The sequence below is a fragment of the Saimiri boliviensis genome, chromosome 7, assembly GCF_048565385.1.
Source record: "Saimiri boliviensis isolate mSaiBol1 chromosome 7, mSaiBol1.pri, whole genome shotgun sequence".
Taxonomy (NCBI): domain Eukaryota; kingdom Metazoa; phylum Chordata; class Mammalia; order Primates; family Cebidae; genus Saimiri; species Saimiri boliviensis.
Window position 1 is genome coordinate 46,469,135 of NC_133455.1, and position 27,878 is coordinate 46,497,012.

General features: G+C 34.3%; 1 protein-coding gene across 9 annotated transcripts in view; it reads left to right on the forward strand.

Moving 5' to 3' along the window:
• The window catches only part of MGAT4C (MGAT4 family member C), an 852,077-nt gene that overhangs the window by 581,109 nt on the left and 243,090 nt on the right, over window positions 1-27,878 (forward strand). For 4 of the 9 annotated variants that reach the window (XM_074402455.1, XM_074402457.1, XM_074402459.1 and 1 more), the window contains one exon: window positions 22,295-22,361. The exons of 2 other annotated variants lie outside the window; for them this stretch is intronic. The gene's annotated coding sequence lies outside the window, so the exon portion shown is untranslated. Of the gene's footprint in view, window positions 1-16,449; window positions 22,362-27,878 lie in introns of those variants that run through there. 3 more of the 9 variants (XM_074402462.1, XM_074402461.1, XM_074402463.1) reach the window with 3 other exon arrangements.

Consider the following 27,878-nt stretch of genomic DNA (forward strand, 5'->3'; position numbering starts at 1 on the left):
TCATTGGTAAAGCACAAAAATACATGTGTATGTGAATATATATATAGACATATATATATATATGTAGTAAATATCCTTTTTTCTGTTTTGATAATAAACCAATTAAATAAGTAAAACAAAATATTAAGGTTGTATCTTCTCTTAACTAATGTTTTTAATGGACCTTTCAAAAATCAAGGAATCCCTAAAGATATGGTAGATACTAGGTTTAACAGGGAAAAAATCAAGATCTCAATACACAGTCACTGAAGTGAAGAAGATGAAAAGGAAAACACTTCTTTATGTATCATGTATATTTCCAACACTATGATTTTATCTACATGAGCAAAATTTTGACATAGTAAGTAACTCTTTTGTGATGGGCCAGTTGAATATATTAATACAATTTAATATGTAAAAGTATGTAACAAAGAGATGGGGGCCTGAGAGTCAGAGTCCAAAAGTCTGGCTTTCAATTAAGGATGTCTTTAGTTAAAGGATTTTGGGTGAGTTAACTAAAAATCCTGAATTTTAATATGTAAAAGTATGTAACAAAGAGATGGGGGCCTGAGAGTCAGAGTCCAAAAGTCTGGCTTTCAATTAAGGATGTCTTTAGTTAAAGGACTTTGGGTGAGTTAACTAAAAATCCTGAATTTCATTGTTCATATCTGTAAAATTTGTAGTCTGAATGAGATGGTGAAATCAATAATTTCTAAGGCCACCAGTAACTGTAAAACTCCATAAGTCTGTTAGATTAATGAAAGCATTCTCCTTATAGCTTAAAAGAACTTATAATTCAAGGCTGACACACTCAGCCATCTTTGTGAGCATCTTCTCTAATGAGATCCCTTGATATTTCAAAGCCAACTTCACCCCAGTAATCTGGGGATGTCGCTATGAGTTTCAATATATTCTAATGCCACCAAAACCTATTTCTGTCCTACTGCCACTATGTTAGCCATATTTTGGTAAAAAAAAATATTACATTGAAGTTTTTCAGGAATTGCATTGCTTGTTTGCAATCGATATGCCTATATAATTCTATGAATTCTATATTGCAAGTGAAAATCTGCTTCTAAGATCTTAATACTTCTTCCCAAACCAAGAGAAGTCTACATTTTTACTTTAAAAATATGTTCATCTTTGCTTTGCACTTAATCAATGGTTTTTCAGTCTAGGCCTACTTACTATCTTATAATTGCTTTAGATATTTTTATATCTTTCCATTCCATTTATGGTTTATTTATTCACCCTTTATTGATTTATTACAGTGCATATAAAACTATTTGAGGACAGCTGTGAATTAAAAAGACATCTCTGAACTTATACAGATTTAATAAATCTAAAATTTTATTTAAAATTTTTAAATTATTTGTTTCTTTCTGCCTGTTTTTGTAGCTTGGAAGAATTTTGTAGTGGTGCCTGCCATTTGATTCATTTCTCTTCTTCCTTTGTATAATTACTTTAATAGTAATCTGTATGCTTTCAAGTGTCTTCATGATGGTGAACATCTACTCTTCACTTCCAAGTTTAAGATACCTTTGAACATTGCTTGTAGGTCCAGTCTAGTGATGATGAATTCCCTCAGCATGGAAACACAACCTAGCAAAACCTGTGAGATATAGCAAACTAGTGCTAAGAGAAAGGTTTATAGCATTAATATCTACATTGAAAAATAGAAAGATTACAAATTAGCAATCTAATAATACACTTGAAGGAACTAGAAAAGTGAAAACAAAACTGCAGAGGAAAGGAAGTAACAAAAATAGGAGCAGAACTAAATGGAAAGAGACAACAAATACAAAAGATAAAACTAGATTCTTTGAGAAGAAATAAAAATGATAAAGTAAGAAAAGAAAGGAGAGTATAAAACTGTCATCAAAAGTGAAAAAGGAGATATGAAATACAAAAGATCATTAGAGAATATTATGAACAACTCTATACTGACAAACTAAAAAGCCTAAAGGAAATAGATAAATACCTGGAAACATGCAATTTCCCAAGATTGAACCAAGAAAAAAATTAGAAACCTGAACAGGCCAATAAAAAGCAGCAAGATTAAATCAGTAATAAATAAATAAATAAATAAATAAATAAATAAATAAATCTTTCAACAAAGAAAAGGTCCAGGGCCAGATGGATTTACAGCCAAATTCTACCAAAAGTAGAAAAAAAAAAAAAACTATTAACAATCCTTCTGAAACTGTTCAAAAAAATTGAGGAAGAGAGAAGTTTTTCTAAATCATTCTATGAGGCCAGTATCACCCTTATACCAAAACCAGACATGTACACAATAACAATAAAACTCCAGAATAATATCCCGTGTAATCATAGGCACAAAATTCTCAACAAAATACCAGTAAACCAAATATAACAGCATATCAAAAAGATAATACACCACAATCAAGGGGGTTTTACACCAGGGATGCAAAGATGATTAAACATATGCTGATCAGTAAATATGATCCAGCATATAAACAGAATGAAGGACAAAAACCCTATGATCATATCATATCATATTTATATCTATGATCATATCAGAGATATAAATAAAGCACTTCTTAAAATTCAACATCTTTTCATGATGAAACCCTCATTTAATTAGGCATTGAAGGAACATACCTCAAAATAATAAAGGTCATATATGACAAACCCATAGCCAATATCATACTGAATGGGGAAAAGTTGAAATCATTTCCCCTAAGAACTGGAGCAAGACAAGAATGCCCACTGTCACCATTCCTATTCAACATAGTACTAGAAGTCCCAGCCAGAGCAACCAGGCAAGAGAAAGAAATAAAAGGTAAACAAACTGTAAAAGAGCAAGTCAAGTTATCCTTGTTTGTTTATGCTATAACCTTTTAGGGAGAAAAACCTAAAAATTCTACAAAGAGCTCCTAGATTGGATAAATGAATTCAGTAAACTCGAAGGTACAAAAAAGCATACAAAAATCAGTAGTGTTTCTATATACCAACAACAATTATGAGAACCAAATCAAGAAGGCAATCTGATTTACAATAGCTATACAAATAAACATAAATACCTAAGAATATATTTAACCACAGAAGTAAAAGATTTTTACTTCTGTGAAACACTGATGACAGAAATTGTAGATGACACAAATAAAAAGTATCCTATGCTCACGGATTGGAAACATAAATATTATTAAAATGATCATAGTTTCATTGAATCTGCAGATTCGGTGAAACCAATATCAAGATACCAATGTTATTTTGCACACAATTAGGTAAAGCAAACCTAAAATATATAGGCAACCAAAAAGAGCCTGATTGGCCAAAGCGATCCTAAGCAAAAGGAAAAAAGCTGGAGGCATCACATTGTATGACTTCAAATTTTATTACGAGGCTGTGGTAACCAGAACAACATGGTACTGGTTTAAAAAATAGGCACATAAATAAATGGAACAGAATAGAGAACCCAGAAATAAAGCCACATACTTAAAGCCAACTGATAATTTGAAAAAGCAAACTAGAATACATACTGGGGAAAGGACATCCTGTTCAATAAACAGTGCCGGGAAAATTAGCCACATGCAGAAGAATGAAACTGTCACAGGATACTTGGAGTGTCGCTTTATCATCTGGGAACCTCTGTGGCTGGTGATGCCTTTGCCTGAGTTTTGCTCAGGCCTGCTGGGCTCGTTCTTCTCATTTGGCCTGGCAGGCTGTGCTTGGCTCGCCCTACTGGCTTGGATGTCACACGTGACAACGGTGGGCCAGGCGTGGAGCAGTGAGGGATGTGTGAGGGAGCGAAGTGGGGTCTGGTCGCTGCGCACAGCCAGGTATGCAGGCTGCGGAACGGGGGCTGGCAGCTCCAGGTGACCGCACGGGTGCAGGCTCCCTGCGAGGCTGCGGCTAGCCCAGGCTTACTGCAAGCAGCTTCCACTGCTGACACCAGGAAACGCAGTGACGCTCAGGAGATTTGAGAGTCCAGGAATCGCAGAGCCCCAGAGAGGGTGTCAAAGCTCGTGCTTGTCAGTGCTCCAAGTTCAGAGGGGGCTGAGGTGGCAGGTCCCTAATGTGTCCACACTGCCCCGAGCGTGCGGACAGCACCTGACACCCGGTGTTCTCTCCGATTTCAGAGCAAAGCTGAGGCCGAGCTCAAGTGCTGTGTTTGTGACAGCACCTGAACTCGGCCTCAGCTTTGCTCTGAAATCCGAGTGAATACCAGCAGAAGCCAGGCAGTGTGAGCAGGCATTTCTGAGCCCTGCTGGGGCAAGGGGGTGCTTCCCGGGCCTCGGAGAATGCAGAGATGCCTGCGTCCGTAGCCATGGCTTGGGCGGCTGCAGCTGCACCTCAGAGGGCGGATATCCTGCCTGTCCCTGGACCCCAAGAGCACAGAAATGCCCAGATCTGCACCCACAGCTGTGTGGCTCCAGCCCAGCCAACTCGGAAGGGGGCGGGGCGTCCGCCTGTTTTTTTGCTTCCCTTGCCTCTATGGAGTGCGCATCCCCAGCCCTTATTCCCCTGCTGCAGTCTTCGCAGTGGAAGCTCCAGACAGATCTCTGAGGCAATCAAAACAGGGCCTCTGGACCTGGCACGGTGGCTCATGCCTGTAATCCCAGCAGTTTGAGAGGATGAGGTCAGCGGATCACCTGAGGTCAAGAGTTTGAGACCAGCCTGATCAACATGGCGAAACCCCTTCTCTACTAAGAATACAAAAATTAGCCAGTTGTGTTGGTGCATGCCTGTAATGCCAGCTACTCGGGAGGCTGAAGCAAGAGAATCACTTGAACCTCAGAGGCAGAGGTTGCGGTGAGCTGTGAATGCACCACTGCACTCCAGCCTGGGCAACAAAAAACAACAAACAAACAAAAAACAGGGCCTCTATTCCCTATCTCCCACTATATATAAAAATAAACTAAAAATGTGTCAAAGAAATAAACATAAGACTTGAAACTACAAAAATAATGGAAATCTAGGAAAAACTCATTTGGTTATTGATCTAGGTAAATAATGTATGACTAAGACCTCAAAAGTACAGGCAACAAAAACCGACAAATGAAACTTAAACTACAAAGCTTCTGCACAGCAACAGAAAGAGCTGAATGGGAGAAAATATTTGCAAACTACGCATTTGAAAGGGGACTAATACCCAGAATGTAGGAAGAACTCAAACAACCTAACAACAACAACCCCTGCCAACAAATATTCCAGTTAAAAAGTGGGCAAAAGTCATTAATAGACACTTCTCAAAAGAAGGCATGCAAATGGCCAATAGGTATATGAAAAGATGTTCAACATCATTAAGCATCTGAAAAAATGCAAATTAAAAGCACAAAGATATAATCTTGTGCCAGGCAGATTGGCTATTATTAGTAAGACAAAAAATACCAGATGTTAGTGAGAATTCAGAGAAAAGGGAAATCTCATATACTGTTGGCAGGAATATAAATTTGTACAAGCTTTATAGACAACAGTATGGAGGTTTTCAACATCTGAAAATGTAACTACAACTTCATACAGCAGTTGCACTACTGGGTATCTCCCCAGAAAAAAATTAAAAAAAAAAAAGATCAGGCTGGTCGCAGTGGCTCATGCCTATAATCACAGCACTTTGGGAGGCTGAGGTGGGTGGATCACCTGAGGTTGAGAGTTCAAGACCAGCTTGACCAACATAGAGAAACTCCATCTCTACTAAAAATACAAAACATTAGCTGGGTGTGGTGGCACATGCCTGTAATCTCAGCTACTCAGGTGGTTGAGGCAGGAGAATCGCTTGAACCCAGGAAGTGGAGGTTGCAGTGAGTTGAGATTGCCCCATTGCACTCCAGCCTGAGCAGCAAGAGCGAAACCCCGTTTCAAAAAGAAAAAAAAAAAAAAAAAGGAATGAATCAAAAAGATGTCTGCAATGACAGGCTTATTGCAGCACTATTTACAGTAGCAAAGACATTGAATCAACCTAAGTGTCATCAATAGATGATTGGATAAAGAAAAAGTGGCATATATACACAATAGAGTACTATTTAGCCATAAAATATATGAAATTATGACTTGTGCAGCAACATGTACAAAACCGGAGGACATTATCTGAAATGAAATAAATCAGACACAGAAAGACAAATATTTTATATTCTCACTCATAAGTGGGCACTAAAAATGTGTAGACATGGACACAGAGAGTGGAAATCATAGACAATAGTGACTCAAAAGGGTGACAGGATGGGATGGAGTGGGTAAGGAGAAATTACTGAATGGGTATAATGTGTAGGATTTGGGTGATAGATACCCTAAAAGCCCTGACTTGATCTTTATGTGATGGATGCATGTAACAAAACTGCACTTGTATCCCACAAATATACACAAATAAAAAAAAAAATAGAATATTTATTTGGCTCTCCAGTCTAGACCCATATCACTGATCTTTGGTTTCATCTATCAATTTGTGACGTTGTAACCTTAAGTTACTTTTTAAAAAAGGAAATTTTCACCTGTATATAGTAGGGTTAAAAACCACTATTTTAACAGAAATACATAAAATAAACTATTTTTAACAAAGTTTTTACATTTAACATGACTATACCTAGGAATAAAGTTGAAAAATATTCCATATGGAAATGTAGTCAGTCAAAAATTTTGAAAGTAAAAATAATAAGTAAAACATTTTAGTAAGTACTATAAAAATATATTTAAATGGCTTATCTTTTCTCTAATTCTGACCTCAGGTAAAAATTATTTTTGTTGTAAAATACAAATGATGTTTAAAATTAGAAAATTAAAAATCAATACCAATTACATGCAAAAGTAAGCTTATATGCATGTTTTGTGTGGTATTCTAGAATATCTATATATAAATTTAGTCTACAAAATGAATCACATGCCTAAGAGAGTAAGACATTCTGCCTGCTTTGAAGAACCTAGTGGAAGATACAAACATTTTAAAAGTCAGAGAAGTAAATCTATTGCAATGATAAATGCAACAAAAGAGAGCTTTCAGGATATAAGGTCACTTAAGAGAGATTTGATTTAATAAGTTAGGCAAGAATGATTTCTTTGTAAAGGGATAGCTGATCTGGGATGACTAGAGACACCTAGATAAAGAGAAAGATGGCATACATAGAAAAGTATTTAGAATAGAAAGCATACGCAAAGAACCTGTGACTGAAAGATGCAATATGACTATGAGTGATTGATAGATTCAGATGGTTTGGCATGTGAGAATAAGGAGTAATATGAAAGGAAGACTGGGTTAAAAAGCATTCCATGTAGAAACAACTTTCTGGGTATATAAACAGGCTCTGTAGCAAAATAAATTATTGAAGAAATGGGACTGATACTTGTCATTTGCGATGGAGAAGAGAGAAAAGAGTGAAATGAGAAGGCTGATGGAAAGTAAGGCTAGAGAGACTGTGGTCAAATCCTATAGGACATTGTAAATTATATTAAATGTATGCCTAGTGTTCTAATGTTGGAGTGATAAGCATGTGGGAGTTATTTATCCTACTGCTCAAGGTCATTGCCAAGGTCTGATTACAAAAATTCAAAAACTTGCAACCTCAGGCATAAGTGAGTTAAAGGTATTGCCTTTCTTTTTATAAGAACAAGAAACTTGGGAAGGATTTTAAATAAGCATGGATGTGGTGGGGGAGGTATGTTAAGAGTTTCCTTCATTTACATTCTATAATGTGATTTTTACCTCACATTCACTGTGATTCTTACTTCCTTCTAAGGCAGAGTGAAACCATAAGGTACAACACATTTCTGGTATGCTCTCAATTAATCATGTTACACCTTATCAATTCAAGATGATTCACAAGGTACTGGAGTGCCTTGATATGCCTCTTGGTCTTGGTTGTGCATATTGAAAATCAATAGAGTACTATGGATACACAGGTTGCAAAATATTGGTCTGAATCAGTCATGACATTATTATATATCTTAAAAGTTACTTTTCTCAGGAAATTGCTTCTAATAGCTTGCTGATCTTTTTTACTAATTCAAGTGAGGAACAGAAATATTTGACATTTCAACCTTCTAGGTAAACTTATGTTTATTTTAACTGACCAATAAGAAAATTGGTCTGCTATGTTTTATTTAATGTTTCATGCTCTCCCTTGACTAAGAATTCCTTGAAACTAAAGTATGAGTCATATTTTTGTTTGAATCATAGCAATTAATGCAATGTCTGGCATTATATAAGGTCTTTATTTTTTGTCTATTAAATGAATAGAAATGATGTTGATGCAATTTGGGTTTTTAAATATGTTCTGCCGCAGAAATTCACCAGTTCTTAAAATGTCAAATCAATTCAATACATGTTTAATGAGCTACTACTCTGTACAAGATAGTGCTAGACAAGTATTTATAACTGACTCACAAATGTTTTCAGATGCTGCTTCTATCAGACAGTTTTACTTTATCATGTGTTCTATTGTTCCTTCTGGTTCTATTGAATATTTATGAGTAGCTGTACATGCTGCTTAATGAACAAACCTTCCTCTTTATTGGAAAAATAAAGGTGTATAACTTAGTTTCTGTTTCAAAGATATTCTTATTACATAAAAATATAATGTGATAAGGGAAAAATTTATCCCTTGAGCAATTACCAATTAGTAAGCACTAAATAGCAATCTAAATAATTTATATAATCTATTTCTGTTTTTAATATCTTTATGAACCCTTTTGAGAAAGATCACAAGTTAGGCAACATTGTTCAGACAAGGTAAATAACTTGCTCCTTGTCATGGTGCATAAAGTATAGAGTCAATAATTGAAAGGAAGAATCTTTGATTTATACTCTATGCTTTGATTCAAGTCTAGTAGTGGAGCAATTCTAGAGAAAGTATAGATAATAACTAACTCTGCTTCATTTACTATGTAAACACACCTTAATATGAAAATAATTTGAGTTGGAGGTTTCTCTCTATTAGGAAATTGACACATTATAAATTATTCAATATTAACTGATAAATTTTAAAAGATAAGATAGTAGGCTTCTGGCTATTTCTGGCTATCAGGACATGGCTGTGCCTGCATCAAATTTTAATTTTTTAAAAGGCCCAAAGTAACCATATAGCTATTGAACAGGGGAAACTGAGAAACTAGTTTAGAATTAAGACAGTACTTTAAGGGGCAGATGCATGCTTACTCTCAGTGGGAGCAAGGGGTTGAAACAATAAAAGCTTGGTGAGAGCCAGCTGTGGACAAGCTTTTTTTGTTGTTGTTGTTGTTGTTTGTTTGTTTGTTTTTAACAAGCATATGTTTCTCTTTTTTCTTTGTGTTTTTAATTCTCTTACCACCTAATTATCTGCAAATATATTAATATAAATATTAAATGTCAAATATTAAGAATTTGATATAAATATTTGATATTTCAACTCAAGCTTCATTTTTGGGGCAGATTTAATTTTAATGTACCCCAACATAGTAAAGCCTACTTATCCGTTAATTATGTAGTAAAACAATGCTGATGAATAGTAAATTGCCTACATTGGAATTGGTTAGATTCCTCTCACCACATTCAACAAAATTGTTCATGAATTAAAGGTGTCATAATTATAACAGTATTGTTCAAAAAATAGAAAAAATGTTTTTTTAGTAGATAATCTGGGCTTTATTCAGAACCTTCAATAAAATAAGACTTTTCACATATAATGTTGTATGCTTTATGATATGGGGCTATTATGTTATCTACCAGTCAAGGTGCTGAGTTCTGGAAACCATGGTAAGGATCTTGTTATACTGAAACTGCTTTACCTAAATTCATTCATTTATAATTTAAAATCCAATAATAAACTTGAGTTTTAGACTAATCTTGATACTAGAGGCAAAATGTTTATCTCAGTTCCTAAGTGAATTACCCTGAGCTGCATAACTGATTTATATGGAAATAGATGTAAATATAATATAAATTACAGCTATTATCTATTGACCATTTACTACATGCTAGGTGCTTTGTACATGGCACATCACAGAATTTCTATATTTTGGTGAAGAGGAGATCAAAATGATTTACTCACCTAAAGGTTAAGTCATTTCTCAGCAAATGGAGAACCAAGGTTTAACCTCAAGCATTCTATGTAGTATCTGTTGAATACATGAAAAGCATATGAAACCATGCATATAATTCCTCAGTTACCTTTAAAAATCCTGAATGTTGTATTTTTGTCCTTGGTCTCTCTTACCTTTCCAATATAGTAACAAAACTATATCTATTGATCCTCCATTTGCTGACACGCAACGTGGTGATGGTCTGACTCCTGAACTTTTTTATGACTTTTTTTTTTCTTTCTTCTCACATTAGACTTGCAGGATATTCTCTTTATCCCCAGTAATTTAAATTTTTAGAGCAGTTAGAACAGTGTCCCTTAATGTCAGTCTTTTTCTTCCATTCTGCTAGGGCTTCCATGGGTTTCATCAATGTTCAAATTATATGTCCTTCCAGTTATAGATTAACTCCAGCAATTACACGTAGTAGAAAAATGACTGTTTTCATTGTAGAAAGAATCCCTGTAGAGGTGATGGTGGTGGTGACCCATCTGGGGCAGCCACTGCAGGCACACTGGTTGCAGTGGGGAAAACGTGACTGGGGCTGCCCCCTCTGTGGAGCCTGAACAGGTGGGAGCTCTGCCCCCTACTGAGTTAGCAGAGTTGGAGCCCCATGTTCCCAGGCCTAGCCATGGCTCTGAATTGGGACATCCCTGTGCTCTTGGGGCCTGGGAAACCCCCTTGTCCCCATAGGCTGGGAAGTGCCTGTTTCTGCTCCTCCTCATTCCTGGCGACTGCTCCCATATCAGAGCAAAGTTGAGGCTGATCCCAGTGCTGCTGCAACCCAGATGGGTGTGTACTTTCTTGGCAAGGCACTGACATGCCAGGCCCCTCCTGCCTTGGCCCCCTCCAGACATTGCACAGCAACGAGCTCAGGGAGGGATGCCAGTGGCTGCCGAAGGTGGCTCGGCGTCGACCTGTAGACACCCCTCCACGCAAACAACCTGGATGCTATAGATGGCATGTTCATTGCAGCAGGAAGCAGACAAGCTCCTGGGAGGAAAGGGGTGGGTCCCCAGTGAAACCCCACCTTTAAGCCAGGGCCAACCAGAAACTGGGGGGCGGGCTGCCAATTCCAGGGGAAGTCATGGCCCAGAGTCGGAACTTGTGCTTTTTTCTGGGCCTACCCATGGCTGCCCATGAACCAGTCAGCATGCACTTTCTCCTTTCTGAGCTTATAAAAACACCAGACTCAGTCAGATACAGACAGATGTGAGGACCACCAGCTGCGGGAAGGAGGTACCCATTTCAGGTCTCCTAAACTCATTGGATGATCTGCCTGCAGAAAGGAGTTACCCACTGTTCTGCCATTCAGTGACACTCCTATCTGCCTTGCTCACTCTGCAGTTGTCCTCGTATTTCATTCTTCTTGGATACAGGACAAAAACTTGGAACCCACCAAATGATAGGACTGAAAAAGTTGTGACACAAACAGGACTGAAATACATCCTCCCACTGACCACACTGCAGGTGATGAGGAGAGAAAAGCTGCAGCCCTTCTGGGAGTCCAGACCTGGGGGCTCTCTGAGTCAGGGCTGTGATACCCTCTTTGGGGCTCTGTGGTTCCTTGCATCTCCAAGCTTCTGGGTACCACCATGTTCCTCTCATCCAGTTGTGGGTGCCTGTAGCAGAAGCTGCATGCAGTAAGCACATCTGGTCTAGCCACAGCCTTGCATGGAACTGACACCTGTGTCGGTGTGTAGAGCCACCCACTCTGCTGCAGCAACTGGTGTGCCTGGCTATATGCAGTGGCCAGGCCCTGCATCACTTGCTCACATACCCCTTGCCGCTTTGTACCTGGCTCTCCCTTGGCAGGTGTGAGATTCAGACTGTTAGTGTGAGCTGAGTTCAGCCTGCCAGGCTGAGGGGGCAGAATGAGTCTAGCAGGCACAAGAAATACTCAGGCAGAAAGCATAACCAGCCACAGAGGTTTCTGGCTGTTGAAGTAACATCCCAAAGATCCTGTGACAGAGGATCCTGAAATCTCAAGAAGGAATATTTTGTGGCCAATACTATGATTTTAGTTTTAAGGTCTGTAGGCATATCTTGTGTGCAACAAACCTTAGCAATGTTTATATGGAGCAAGACTAAACAGAGGATGAGATAGGTTTTAAACAGAGTAATTTAAAATCCATGAAAGGCAGCTCTATATTAGGGACAGTATTTAGGAAGGAATAAGTTGTTTGAGCATGAGAAGAATTTAGCAGGCCTGGTGAGGTAGGTAGCTCCTTTCACAAAGAGGATGAACTCTAAGCCCACTTCCACACACTATATCAGAAAGTCCCAAGAGCCACAGTTGGCTCATTCTGAGATCTGGAATTTGGGGAACATCTGGGAACCTTGCCAGCCACCTGAAGGTTACAAAGTACCTATAGATCAGACTGTGTATTCCAGTAAGGTCTATAGTTTAAAAAAGTATGATGTATGAATAGTCATTTGTTTATTACCAGCATTTTATTGATTGATTCTGAATGCGGAGTAGTACCAATATCTTCCTTCTAGCCTATAAGCAGTTTTGACCCTCTTTAGTTGCATTGCAAAACAGATATACAAATTGCAGATAGCCTCTGGCAGAAGAAAACAATTTCTTTTTATCTATTGCATTTTTACAATGTCTACTTAGTGATCTAACCTGAAAAGAACTAGTGTATTTTCCAGGTCTACAGTTTCAAACATGGAGTGACAGAGATGAAAGATAAATATGCCAGCTATTTCACAAGGCTTCTGTCATACTTATTTGTTATTTGTCTTGGCAATTCATAAAGTTCCCATAGCCATTAGAGTAATCATTTACCTTTGCTGAATTCACGGATTAAGGTGAGTAATGTGTTACTGGACAACAGTCAATCAAGATCTGGTCTAAGATCATTAATTTATGTTGCCTGGCTACAATGTTCAGAAAGTGTGGCTGCAATTTAACCACTTAAAAAATGGCTAAAGGAGCACCCAGACATTTTCTATTTTGGTGACCTATGGTTGTAGGAGTACACTGTTACTGAATTGTTCCAGGTAAAGTGTAGTGGAAGATGCATTACCTAATATCAACTAATAGTAAAACTAGCAGAAAGGTACACAAATTTAAAGGAGGGTTATTTAACAAAGTTTGACAAAATAACACATGTACAGAAAGTTATTCTAGCCCTATATTGCTAAAAACAAGGAAGTTCTGAAAAAAGGCTGGAATAATGTAAGATTTAAATGAATTGAACAACAACTTCTGTTGACAGATCATCATGAAACAAAAATGAAACAATTGATTTTTAAAATAAATATGTTGCAATATCCTCAAATGTAAGGAGAAATAAACTTACTCTACATGTTACATGTACAGCACTAAACATTGAAAACAACTCTTAGAATTCTTTAGGATGTCTGTAACTGATTTCTGACTAATTATTGAATCTACTACAAAGATTTAGTAAGGTGAAATAACACAATCATTAATATTTCTATTGGTTTCTCACTGTCTTTCATGTATAAACATTAATATGTCTGAAGCAATGTTTTGTGCACAGCAGATTTGGTATGAATAATCCCCATTTTTGGTATAATACAAAGTGGTTGTGTTCATATGCTCCTCATCAAAATCTGAATTCAATTTTAACTTTCTATGAGACTAGTGTTGTTCCAAACTTGTCAAGATGAAGGGAGTCATTCTTGATTTTATCTAATTTGGGTTACATGAGATAAAAGGCAAGGAAATTGAAATGAATGAAAAAAATGTCAAGTGAAGTTGTAAGATTTTATATTAGGAACAAAGCAAAACATATTTATAAGAAAGCAAGTAAAGTGTCTTTAGTTAAGGAGCAGTGTGAATACACAAGATACCATTGCTCAGAGAACATGGTAAAAAACAAATCCTTCTACTCATTGATTTCTAGGTTTTTTACAAAGATTAACCATGACATTCAAATAAAACTTAAGTCTAATAAGCTTAAGTTATATTAAATTGGGGTATCTTTAATAAGTATAATAAGTTAGTGTTTTCAACTTTGCATTTAAAAACAGGATGCTGAATCACTAAAATAGCAATTGCTTCTTATTTTTATGTCTAAGAATCTGTATTTCAGCAGTACCACTTGTCTTCATCCTTGCTAAATCACTTTCTCTTACTCCAGAGTAAAATTTACTGACGTATAAACATAGTTAAACATCTTGGAGCTATCCATTCTCAGAAAATAAAGGTGATATGGCCTAATAATTCTAAGCATTTTCAAAAATTTTATCTGCATAGAAAACAGAAATAAATGTAATATACTGAAGCTGCCATACAATAGATTTAAGGTAGACGTAGAGAAAAAAAATGACAGTGCAGATGACTGAGTATAGAAAAGGAATTCAAGTGAGGTCAATAAATAGGTATTCTTATGAGGTTTAGTTGTACCTGGGACTTAGTAGATGGAAAATGCAATTCCTGAATCTCTCTTATTGTAACAGTGAGTTATCATTGCTACATAGTCACAGTTATTTTGAAGACTAACTTTGCATTTTTTAAAAGCAACATAAGACTTTGTGGAAACAAAATAAAAACGATTTATTATAAATAGACTAACCTCTGAAATAAATTTGAGATGAAACATTGGAATTTGTGTTAGCAAAAATGCAATGTTTTAAAGTTCTGCCTTTTCAGTAGCTTCTGTTTTTCAATAAGTTTTAACAATATCTATCTTTCATGGCTTATTCTCCTAAAACTGAAAAATTACCTAATTATGATTATTCATATACATAAGTTACTTATATAGTTTACCTAATTATGGAAATCACCTAGTTATGATCATTCATATACATAAGTTACTTACGTACTTTACATATTATATTTTCTTAAATAAAAAAGGATAAACTAGTGTATTAAGTGTTTGTGGCCATATAAATAGAGCTGCCATTTTGTGAATAACTAGGTAATGGGCCAGTCAATTTTGCAAGAGGTAGTAGAATGCTACATAGACCTAACTGCTCAAGAGGACATAGTGATGTTCACAACAGTTTTAAACTTCTTTAAATTCTTAAGTCCTGCCTATCAAATTATCACTTGAAGGACATGTTCATTCTTTCTGAAGTTAGTAATAAACTAAACCTTATTAATATGTAGGTTGGGAAATATTGGAGGATGGTTTTGCCAGTTTAATTAGCCTCTAGTGCTGATTTGTTTTGATAATATAAATAATTAGTTTAACCGCAAAATTGATGTAACAGAAATACTTGTCAGGCAATTAAATATTGCAATGATTTCAGCTCCTGAGAAATATATAGTATGTAAGTACCACAATAAAATTGAGATGTACTTGGCTTAAACTACAAAACATCTTCAACTTGATTTGTCAAAAATATTGTATTGATTCCATATTCTTCTTATTAGAAAACATTCACTAATATACATTTATTGAGAATGAAGACTAAATGAATGTCTATAGAGTGTTTTGCCATCTCATATTAAGCTTTTTGTGCACTATTAAAGTTAAAGTATTTTATGTTCTCTGAACTCACAAATACCAGTTGGCCATTTTAGTTGGAGGAATGTAATAAATAATGAGACAGTGTTGGTAAATTCACTCTCAAATGTGGTATTTGTTATTATCCCTTTATGAAATTAGAGCTATATACGGCATTTTACTCCTCTACATGTATATATTAAATAGAATATTCAAGAAGTCACACCATTCTTTCATTTCTCTTGCAATTTCTTAATGTTTTAACATGTTTACATTTAGAATTTTTTTTTTTTACATCTTGTATTCAGGTTGTATTTCTTAATATTATTATTTTAGGATAGCAGAGAACATTTATATGTCATATCATCAATGTTCACGTCACATACACACTGTCTTATTTTTTACTGTAACCCAGATACATGTGGAAACTGTTGTTCAAGTATCATCAGGCTTTTTTCCAAAGGACATTCTGCAAATGAATTACTGAAAGTTCTTGACATTTAGTATCTCTGCTCTTCCAAAAGAAACACCACTAAAGAATTACAAAAACATTTTATAAATTCCACTAATTATTACTTTCCAGTGATTTCTCCCCACTGTAAGGGAATATATATATACATATATATATGTATATGTGTGTGTGTATATATATATATATATATATATATATATATATATATATTTCTGTACTTATATATAAAATACCAATTTGGAGTAATAAAACTGATATGCATATATGACCTGTTATATCCTATATTTATCTGAAACATTCCTGCATATATAGATGTAATTATTTAAAACTAAAATATAAATTCTGTCCTAATGATTTACAACTAAATTTGAAACTTAAGACTCATTCATTATCATAGGCCAACATTAATGTGAAGTATTTCTAGTTCATTATCTTTTTTTCTATCAGTTTTCCTAGTAATTAAAGTATAAGCCAATAATTTTATTAATTTTTAAACAATTCAAATTTTAGATATGAAATTATTTTCATATGTAATGTGTGCTCCATCTTGTGTAATACTTAAGCATTGGAATCTACATTCTTAAAAAATCTCATTGACATATTTTAATAATAAAAAAACAGCATTCTTTACTAAATACCATACTCACTTATAAACAAATTTTGTGTAGGATGTAGGTAATTGATACAAAATGCCTATACAGTGATATCTGTGGTAATTGACAGATAAATAAATAAACAAACCAAACAATCTAAAGTGCCTACTGAACACTAGGAGTATTTAAGTTTCTCAATCTTTATATTGCTCTATTTCTCTAGGCACATTATATGTGACATTCTGTCACCCAAACGAATGCAAAACAAATAAGAGAGAATATGATTTGTGTGCAATAAGTCACCAGAAAATACATTTATCTTTAAAAATTAACTCAATGTGTGTGTGTGTGTGTGTGTGTATATATACATGTATGTGTGTGTGTGTGTGTATCAGCATGTTTTCTACATGTAACAGGGTATAATCTAATTTGCTAGCTTTCTCTGTCATTTAAATATTTATACTATTAAAATTTTATATTATGTATGCAATATAGGATTATATTTTATTATAGAAATATTTTTTCTGCTTGCCATCCCTCTTAGCAATTATAATATCTTAGTTTTATCATTTGTCTACCAGAAATACAGCTAATATTCCCATTGTCCAAATTCATCTTTCTGATCTGTAATTCAATTTTATGTCACTTTGCATGGCAATGAATTTTTTTATGCACATTTTCATCTAAACTGCCATGCTTTTAGGCAGAATTAAATGAACAATGTCTTTCACATTTGCCCGAAGTACATTTTGACAAATAGTCTTCTTGAGTTTAGTATCTTGGACTTGACTAATCATTAAACTCCAAATTATTCTAGGAGGGGTAACAACTTAGAAAAAAAAAGAGAGAGACTATTGAGTGAGTCAGTGATATAAACCAAGCTAATTTGAAACATTTTCAAATTGAAAATTTAAGAGTTTAAGATAATATTTATATAATTATTTTGAGAACACTAAAGTAACTCTACATTTTGAATCTTCCAACTGTCTTTGAAATGAACACATTTGATTGTTTTATAGCAACAGTATTAATTGTATCTTACATTTATGTAATACATTTATATTTTTATAACAAGCTTCTATACATTGTCTCATCTCTATGTCTTTATTATTTTTATTATTATTTTGCTGTACATAGCATTACCATTCTTAGTCTACACATAAAAGATGGTAAGTTACCAGAGTTTTTACAGATATTAAGTGGTGGAGCCAGAACTGGAGGCTGAATCATTTCAACCCTAGTCTAGAATTCTTGTTCCTATGTCACATACTAACTCTCTACTCAGAGCAATCAAATAAACTGACTATCATGAAAGTCAGAGCATGGGAGTAAATGTGAACATATGAAAGTGTCTTTTCATATGTTATCAACTTTTTGAATTCTCATTGAGGCCATTGAGTAAAAATAATTTTCTGTCACTGGAAATGCGGAGGGAGTATAACAAGTATTTGCCCTGAATCCATTATTCAGAAAGAAATGAAATAACATAAAGGCATGCAAGCGCACTCTTGATGACTTTTCTTTCCCTAAAGTTGGGGTGGTTCAAGTGAATTTTCCTGCTCTTTCTCCAGGTGCTTGCACTGTTTGCATGCTGAGCTGTACAGCTTTCAAAGGGCTTGCCCTGGGATATGGCTGGGCTAGATTTAGAAGAAATTGGTCATTGAATAGCTCTGGTAATTCTTGCATCTCACAGTTATGTGGTTGACAGCTCCTTTTGGTAGGGAAAGCTTGAGCATATTTCAAGGTGATTGTAGTTTTGTCCCTCTGGCAGCAAAGCTGCTGCAACCAGCTTAGCCCATTATCCTCCTCTCCCACTGGATTTAAGCCTGGGGAGAAATCTGGAGCTTTTGTCATGATAGAAGGTAAGAGATGGATAATTATTCCCCGTGTGTGCTCAAAGAGAACAACACTATATCATAGAGTAGCTTTCAACTACTGAAATGGGATTGTCTGAAGTTCCAGTTACTTATAAATTACTCTTTGTAAAAACCAATATTTAACATTAGTATTTTAGTGATGTGCTTTTAATATCTCATTCTTTAAGGTTTATTACACAAAACTTTGGAGATAGTGTTTAAGACTCAGACAATAAAATGCATTCCCATTTTTGTGTTTTTATTAGATTTAAAAACACAAATGGCTGCTCTGAAAAAACTGATTAAAAGAATCGCTCTACAATTGTTTACATTATATATTTTTTCATCTTGACTTTCTTAAATCTCAGGGGCTAGTACTGTAAAATCAATGCAAAGTAATTACAAAATTTAAAATTCCAGATGTTGTGATTATATACATCTTGTCCTTTGATATCCATTTTTTCAAATACCTTTTATAAACACTTAATAAACACATTTGGAAAATAAAATTTTCACTAATTTGATTAATTAATTAGCTAAATAAGTCTTAGTATATTTAGAGGGCAGTATTTTCAGTTTGTGATCTTTCAGGAGCTCAACATTACTTTCACTCTCCTTTTAAAGCAGAAATTATAGTCAGAAATGAGCATTTCAATTTGCAGCTGACAGTTTAGGGTTAAGATATGATTCCAGGTAACAGAAGCCAATGAGAGTACACCCAGTTGATGTTTGTGACATCATCTTCCAGTCGGAGTACATAGAACAGCTGAGGTAGCGTTCAGTTTCAGTACAGTGCCATTATGATGGATGTTTACATCTCTTCATTGAGAGCCAATTATCTCGCTTTTGTGTGAGGCCCAAGGATCACTCATGCTGCCAGGCTGCACAGAGCACTGTTGGATCTAGCTGAACGAATTGTTTTCTCTATCTCTGGTAAGATCTTCTTCTGTTTTACCTTCTCTTTTAAATTAAAGGTAGATGTGTCTTACAGAGGAAATAGTATAAGTGTCAAAGACAATTACTATCTGGTAAGCTTTTATTCAGCAATATTTATCATTATTTAAAGGACTATGGAGTTAACAAAATGAATTGAAGAAAAAAGCTTGCTAACGTGTACCTGACAAACTAATTTGCAGCAGAAAATGAATGGCAGGTAAATTAAGCTTTGCTTTAGAAAAAGGAAAGTAACTGCTGTTATAAGACCACAATTTTGAATATGTTTTTAAAACTACATATGTGTATGTATATCATTCTCTTTCATTTCTCTATATTTTTCTAATAGCAGTAAAGAATAGTGGTAGAAATGGTCAATCAAGTACTGTTGCTATAGATTTAAAATGAGTCAAAGTTTCTAATTGTTAAATGGCAGTTCTTTGGGACAGTTTTCCAAAGTTGTATCTATACAGGAAAACAAAATTTATAAGTGAGCAAAGGCTCCGGTTTCTGAAATAAAGTTGTAGGACTTTACATTCATATTTACCATTTAAATCTAAGGAAATAATAATAATGAAAAATTTTAAGAAAGAGTTTAAGGGCTTCTTTCTGGAATTAAGAGATATTAAAATCATTTATTGCAAATTTGTTATGCTTTGTAGCACATAAAAAATACTGTCTTTTATGTAGCCACAAAATGTTTAAATCCTAAAAATGTATATTTATATTATTTAATAATTTGTCAGTAGTAATATTTATGCCCGAGGATCTGATTATATAGTAGCAAAACAAATATATTTAGAGCTGTTGAACTGCTATGGATAGGTGACTGAATGTGACAGAGAAACCGAAAAGTCACTATACTAAAAGCTTTCAATTGACTAAGAATGTTCACATGCTAACAAATGAAGAATTCAAAAATACTTTTATCCCCTCAAATGTTGCCTATTATTATGATATAAAGTAGCATACTGCCATTATTTTAAAGTTGAATGCAGTTATTTATGAAATAAAGCCACAGAAAAGTATAATTGTTATTTTATTTAACATGCTCTTTTATTTTAATAGCATCTCCATTCCTCCTAGGGTAATAAAACTTTTGAATAATAGCTTGTTCATCAAGCTTTGATGTGCTTATGCTTTTTAGCTTTATTTTTACTCCATCTTTAACATAGAATATTTCTGTTTTTGCAAACTAATAATTTTGATAATTAAAATTCAGGATTTGGAGAGTCTCCAGTTGTGCTTTAAGACAGCAGGGGTTTCTCAGCTATGTCACACTCTGTATCTTCTGCTAGCCCAGTCCTGTTTGGCAGCTCTAAACATTACTGTTGTTCAAATGGTCTCCTTTAGTCAATTCAGGTCTGAACAAAACTAAGTTTATAGAAAGTGTCAGATATGTATTGATGAAATTAATGAAACACGTGAGCTTAATGTCTCAGTTACAACAATATATAATCAACAAAACCTCAAAAAGCTTCCAATACACATCTAGAGTTAATTTTTTGCTCAGGAAAATTTAGGTTGATATATTCTGTGAATTTCAAAATTTAAAGGTGAAATCTAAAAGTTTTGATAATATGAGCTTGAAAGCATAATGATTCACTGCTTTGAAATGAAGTGTGTGTGTGTGTGTGTGTGTGTGTGTGTGTGTGTGTGTGTTTCTTTCCTTAAGTACTCTAAAGTGGAGTAGAAAAACCCAGTGGTATTGACTATGTCATTTTCACAGGTGATCAGACTTAACTAAGGGAAAAGCATTTGTCTCCTAATAGTTAATTCTCTAAAAATCTATTTATATCATTATGTCAACAACAAAGAAAATCTTATTCAGCTAATAAATGATCTAGACATTTAAATAGTATTTTTTTTTTTTCTGTGAGTGATTTCTTCTTTCAGTATTAGCTTAGTTAGTCCCACATGTACTACACTGATGGTGATTGCAAGTGTTAAAGTGCTTGTCTCCTTATTTTCCTTTGGACAACTTTGTACAATGCAACTACACATATGATCTACATGGCTGATCAACTTCATTCATTTCACAACAAGTTTTTTTTGTTCTGTTTTTAGTTTTTTTTTTTTTTTTTTTTTTTTTAATTTAAGAGAGGACATCAATGAGATCATAGCAATTTCCTATACCACAAAGTCCCTAGGAAGGTTCTCAGTGCAAGATGACATAAATAAATGATGTGTGATGCTACATGTACTGCTGTGTTCTCCACTTCCTTTTAAATACATACGTTCTATGTCTGACTTAAGTAACCAGTATTAAGAAGAGATGGAAAGCAATAGACAACCATGAAAAGATTCTTATTAACTCTTCTGAAGTTCTCTGAATACTCTATATTCTGGGGGTGATTTTTTTTTCTTTTAAAAATTACTCCTCAAATTATGGTTTTACCTATTACAAAATAATACTCTCTTTTGTATGTTTTAATACTCTCCTGGAATTTAGTTTAATGTAAGCCCCTTTATTAATTTCTTGTAATGGTTGAATGCACAATACTGCTTGGTTTTTTAGTTCTCTGTTCAAACCCTTGAATGATCATGAATTCTATGTTTGTCTTGACACTGAAATTCTGGGCATTTCAGGCCAACTTTTTACTAAGCCAAAAAAATACAGTGACTATGATGTCATCTTGGACAGCTTGGACTTATTGTGTGAATGTCTGGATATTTAGGTGTATATTTTAGGTGCATAAATGTAATTTTTTTTCATTTTAAAGTTTGAAAAATATTTTTATCAACATTGTGTATATATAATTAATATTTAACAATTGGTATGTGATAAAGTAATTGATATTACTTTAATAATATCAATTACTTTAATAAAAGTAATTGAGGAAACAGAGACTAATAATTTGTAACTTGTTCCCAAAGATCACCCAGTCAGTAAGTCAGTAAATAGAGGAGCTAGGACTCAGAAACAGGTTTACAAATTTCAGTGCCTCAAATCAAACCATTTCTCATTCTTTTTCTCTTTCTTGTTTTCTTTCTCTTTCTCTCTCCCTCCCTCCCTTAATACAGCTGGTTATCTAATCACCATCAACATAGTGCATCTTGAGTATCAACTCTGTGCCAGGCATTCTTTCAGGTACTTGGCATTTATAACTGAATGATGTAAAAACATTCTTATTCTTGTATATGTTATCTTTTTTTCTACTGAAAAGCTCTCATCTTTAATTGTAGAATGTATTTTAAGGTGTGGCTAAATAAAATCGAAAACTTTCTGGGAAATAGGAAACATGAATTAAAGGATAAACTAATTTGCATTTCTTGTGTGTCTTTAAGTTCTCAGGTATGTTCTAATATGAAATAGATTTTTATATTCTTTATATTTGGGTTTTGTGAAAAGGTCTATCAATTATTATATAACTCATACTTGTTTCTAAATGTGATAACTGCAATTTTATAAAATAAAATAATCTGTGATAGATTCCAAAAAGAGTATCAAGCATTTTTGGACAAATTTATCTTGTATTTATAACGTATGTTCAAGCAAGTTAACTTTATTTTTGTTGTCTATTTTATAGTAAATTATTTGCTGGTAATAGTATGCTAAATTTATAGTTGTTTGACTTTGGACAGGGTTTTTGTAGTATAATAATAAAAAATTAATTAAAAACCTTAATATCTCCCAAATGATAGTAGTTTGTGTTTGAACAAGCAAACTAGAGACAATCTACCTTTTAAGACCAATTTATTTCAGTATCTTCCTAGATACTAATACTAGTTCCTAGGACAATGGCACTAAGAGTGATATTTATTCCCTATTGAACTTATTTACAGATACTCAGTGATTTAAAAGAAATAAAAAACCTAAAATACAACCTCCTCAGAGAAAAATCAATCTGTACATAGAACCTATCAGTTGAAGATAAACCATTTTTAGATAGTATCATTTAATTAGCCACTGAAGAATCTATCTAGTGACATACAAGTAAATTGTACAACAAAAGTTACCGGAACACACTTGATTTAGCACAAAATATTTTACTCTGTGCTATTGCATAATAAAAAAAATAGCCCTGAAGTTAGTCCCTTTAGTAATGCCTGTTTGAAGTATGCAGAATGAGAGGGTAAAATTAGAATTCAGTAGTTAAAAGTATGAATGTGATTTTTTTATCTGCATTCAATCTCTGCCTCAGAAGCTATGACATAGGAATGTGCCTTTTTCAGGGGTTAGTAAATTATAAAGACTTTTCCACTTCTTTCAGAGTTAGAGTCAGAGAAGCTTGTTCATATTATTGTTCACATTAGAAAGCTATGTAAAGCAAAAATATAATCTATATTCATATTATAATATATAATCTAGATTATAAATGTAATAGCTCTCCTATTAAGCAGTGGATGTTTTTTCAAGAAGTTTTACAAGGCACTAGTCCTTGGATTTAGCTATTTTTAACTACTTATATCTACAAATTAATTTTAATAGTGTTTTTGATGAGAAAATGTAAACGGACAATGGTACTTTTTAATGCTAAATTCTGGTAAAAGCAGAGAATTGATTGTTCAGTGTTTGATACTGGTTTCAGTGGCATGGAACTCAATATAACATATGGGTTGTCCAGGTAAATTTTCACAAATTTCACAGGTTCTCTATCTGTGTGCCATAGCATATCATAAAACTCTCAAGTGTATATCATAACATTTGGATCAATGAGGAAAATGCATTTTTCCTAAAACTGAGTATACATATTGGTACTGCAAAGTCAGTCAGATAAACTGTTGAGCTGAGTGAAACCAATAATATGGAGAAGAGCATAATACAATTTTCTGTGATGACAGGCAAGGTGCAAAGTTAACTTCCAGCAACTTTCCTCAGTTTGAAGTACAAAAGAGGCTATGATCAGATCAGCAGACAATTTTGTTCAGCAGAGCAAAAAAACAGCAGATGGTTTTAAAGACACTTTCTTGTTGGTTTGCATGTAAGAATATGGTTTCTGGGACCAGACTACCTAAATACAATTTCTTGTTCCACCGTTCTCAGACGTCATGCCTCCATAATAAAAAATAGGGGAAATAAAAGTACCGACTTCACAAGGTGGTTGTGAAAATTTCATGAACTAATCTTATAAACATGGAGAACAGTACTTTGCTTATAGTAAATGTTCAATTAGTATTGCCTCTCTCTTGTATTTTCATTGTTACTGACTTGCTTAGTATTGTGTGGATATGTCTTTTAATTGATTCAGGAGTTTCATTACAATTTGATATTCACTAACATGAAACCTCTGGTATAATACAAACACAAAATTTTGAGAACCAATCATGCTAATTGCTTTTGAAACTAAATGCTGATGATTACAGACTTTTTGATAGACACAGGTTAATTATTTACTGCATATAAAATTTCTGACATTTTAATTTTAACTGTTATAAGATGAAAGAAATGAATTAAATAACTTTTGGGAACATTTCCCTACTCTAAAATTATATAATATAGGATTTTATATATACATACAAATGTAAGTACATAATAAAATAGAAAGTCTTACAGCTTTATCTTTTTCTCTGTTTTACTTCATTACTTTTTTATTCTATGATTTTTCATAAGTCAGTGAGAGTTTGAAACCTGGAGTTATAAAAGTTTTATTTGTTTGATATATGTAGAAATCAATAGTCACTGCTTTCCAACAGTCCATTGTTTCATATTGGTGATGAAGTGGTGATGAAATTGAGTTAAAGTTCTTCAGTTCTTCTTTACTCATGATATTGTTTATTCTTAATATACTCGTTAGTGGCAAAATATTTAAAAAATTTCTGTGTGTGTGTGTGTGTGTGTGTGTGTGTGTGTGTGTGTGTGTGTGTTTGCTTGTTTCATTTTAATGAAGTATCTACTATGTACCTAATATTACACCAGGAGAGCTACAGATAGAAAAGGATTAAAATATATCTTTTCCACAGTTTATAATCTTGTAGAATCAAGGCATTAATGAACATGTAAAACATTTTTAAAAATCTATTCATTCTACTAAGGTGTTTTTCCTTCACTTTTAAGTGCTCTGACTCACTCTACAAATTATTTAAAGCTGAACCACTCAATTACTGAGCACTTATGGCATGCTAGCAGTGAACAGAGCACCACTGCTGCTCTCCAGGGGATCATGGTCTAGTGGTCAACACAAAGTTGAAAATAAATAATTACAATCCATTGTGATAAGTTTTACATCAGAGATGTGCACAGAGTGCTCAGGGGTCACATGCAAGGAGTGGTTTACTCTATGTGTAAAAATCGGGAAAATCTTTAAACATAAACTGTCACCTAGTTAAGTTTTGGAAAATTAGAGAATTTTTCAGGTACAGGCAGGCAAAGATATTTCAGACAGAGGGACCTCCATTAAGTACAAAGTCCAAGTGAGAAGAGAAAGCACACTGTGTTCAGCTAAGGAGAAGCCGTTTATCATAAGCAAAGCCAGTAGTGAGGAAGAGCTAAAAATTAACACCAAAGTATCAGAACAGATTCTAGTTGTAAATAACCAGTAAGGACAATTATCATAACTACATAAAGTTAATCCTTGGCTGGATGTTTGAATTAGATTGTTCAAATTTTAAATACTAAATAAGGTCTGTGATGACATGGATCACTGTGGTTTGGAGAAAATGAGAAATGCTTCCTAAAAGAGACAAGAAGCAGGATTATTTGGGACTATTTAAAACAGTCTGACACATCAAAGGAACAGGAATGACCAAGACATTCCATTTCATTAGTTTCCAGTCACTTTACTAGGTATATTAATCTATTAATTTATTTTAAATAACAGATAATATTTGATGGGGTGATTAATTACTCAAGAATATAAAGGTCAGTCACAGGAGACATAATTGAGGGGGATACTAGAGTTTAAGAAAGAGTCTCTGAAGTCAATATTCACTGACTTATAAACTTGAGCAGACATGAACTAGGGATAGTAACTATATGATGATGAATGACAAAATGCTTTAGGGCTTAGGTCAACTAGAAGATCCAGGGAAAGGAACTCCCCTTCTTACAGAATAACTCAATTCATTGTATTTATTTTTTAAATTACCTGAACAACATTATATAAAATTTATATAATAAATAATTATTTTAAAAGAAAAGAATAAGCATTGTGTCATTCTTTTCTTGGTGTAAAATTTTCTCAAGTGGCATGTGATTTACAGTGAACACAAATAGATAATGCGGGAAGATGGAAAGAGGTGCTCAGGATGGGAACAGTGCATTACACTAGCTAGTTTCGCAGCTGTCTCGAAGGCTATCTCCCAGAAGTTAGAATATGCTAAGTTTATTCACTCATTTCATCATGTTGAGATTCTAATATAATTAGATGGTATCCAAAGAGAGCAAAATGAACTAGGCTTTATGTATGACCTCTCCCATCTACAGTGTTATAGGCTCTCTGATAGGTGGTGAAGTTACATAAGGGTGGTGGTGGTGTTGTATCAAGAAAATGGGTGTCATAGCAGAGCACAACAGCCAATATGACAGATCACCCAAGAAAAGGCAAGACAGTTGCCTATCTACTTCTAAGGGATCCACTTCCTGCTTGCCTAGATCTTTAATATTAACTCTTAGAGCAATCTGTCATAAGGGGATACAAGTGATAACTTTAGGAGAAGAAATAGAACATGGTCTTTAGGGTGGAAAATAGAATAAACTGTGAGGCATTAGGGAGGTAGAAACATGGAGAGGCAAATATTTGGGAGAAAGTACAAAAAAAAAAAAATCCAGACAGTGTTGTAGTAACAAATCATAAAGGGTATTTTACTCCCTTTAGGTCAAAGATTCTCCCTGTTCTTTCTTAAATATTGATGGCCTAGAAAAGTGTTCAGCAGAAGTTTGTTGAATGAATGTCTGGTTGCCTGAGAGATGGGAGGGAAGGAGGGAGAAAAAGAAGGAGGAAGAGAGGGAGGGAAGGAGGGGGGAAGGAAGGAAGGAAAGAAGAAAGGAAACTAGTTTCTTTCTCTTTGTGTACTTTAGACATGCTATGCTTGAGATGTCCACTAAAGAGCAAATAAGGCATGTAGGTATTGGTTATCAAGAAGGCTTAGGGAATTCCACTATTTAAAGTGGTAAAGAGGCCATGGCACATGTATAACTATGTAACAAACCTGCACGTTTTGCACATGTATACCAGAATTTAAAGTATAATTTTTTTAAAAACGTGGTGAAGAGGAGGAAGAACAAACAAAGGAGACTCAGAATCAAAGAGCTTTTGGATAAGAAGGATAACTAAATCCAGGCTATTAAAAGTTCAGATCAGGAAGGAAAAGATGGTGCTGAGGGTAAAAGATCCTCTGAAACCTCAATGCAGGAAATATAAATTTAAACAAGACTCTCCTTTGCCCTCTCTTCTCCAAAACCTCCATTCCATTCCCTTGTCATCTAAGAGTCTTTAGTGTCCTTCCATTACTTATAGGATAATAACAAAACTAGTATGATTCATAAGGCCCAGCATGGTGGTCTGTGTGTTCCAGCAACATTTACTTTCTTTCCATCTCTCTTACTGAGCCTTAGCTTATGCCATTCCATCTGGTTAACAGCTTCCTCTGAACCTTTTTTTACATGTTTACTTCAATTCAGTTTTTGATTCTCAGTTAAAGAAGCACAGCCTTAAGGAAGAGCCTC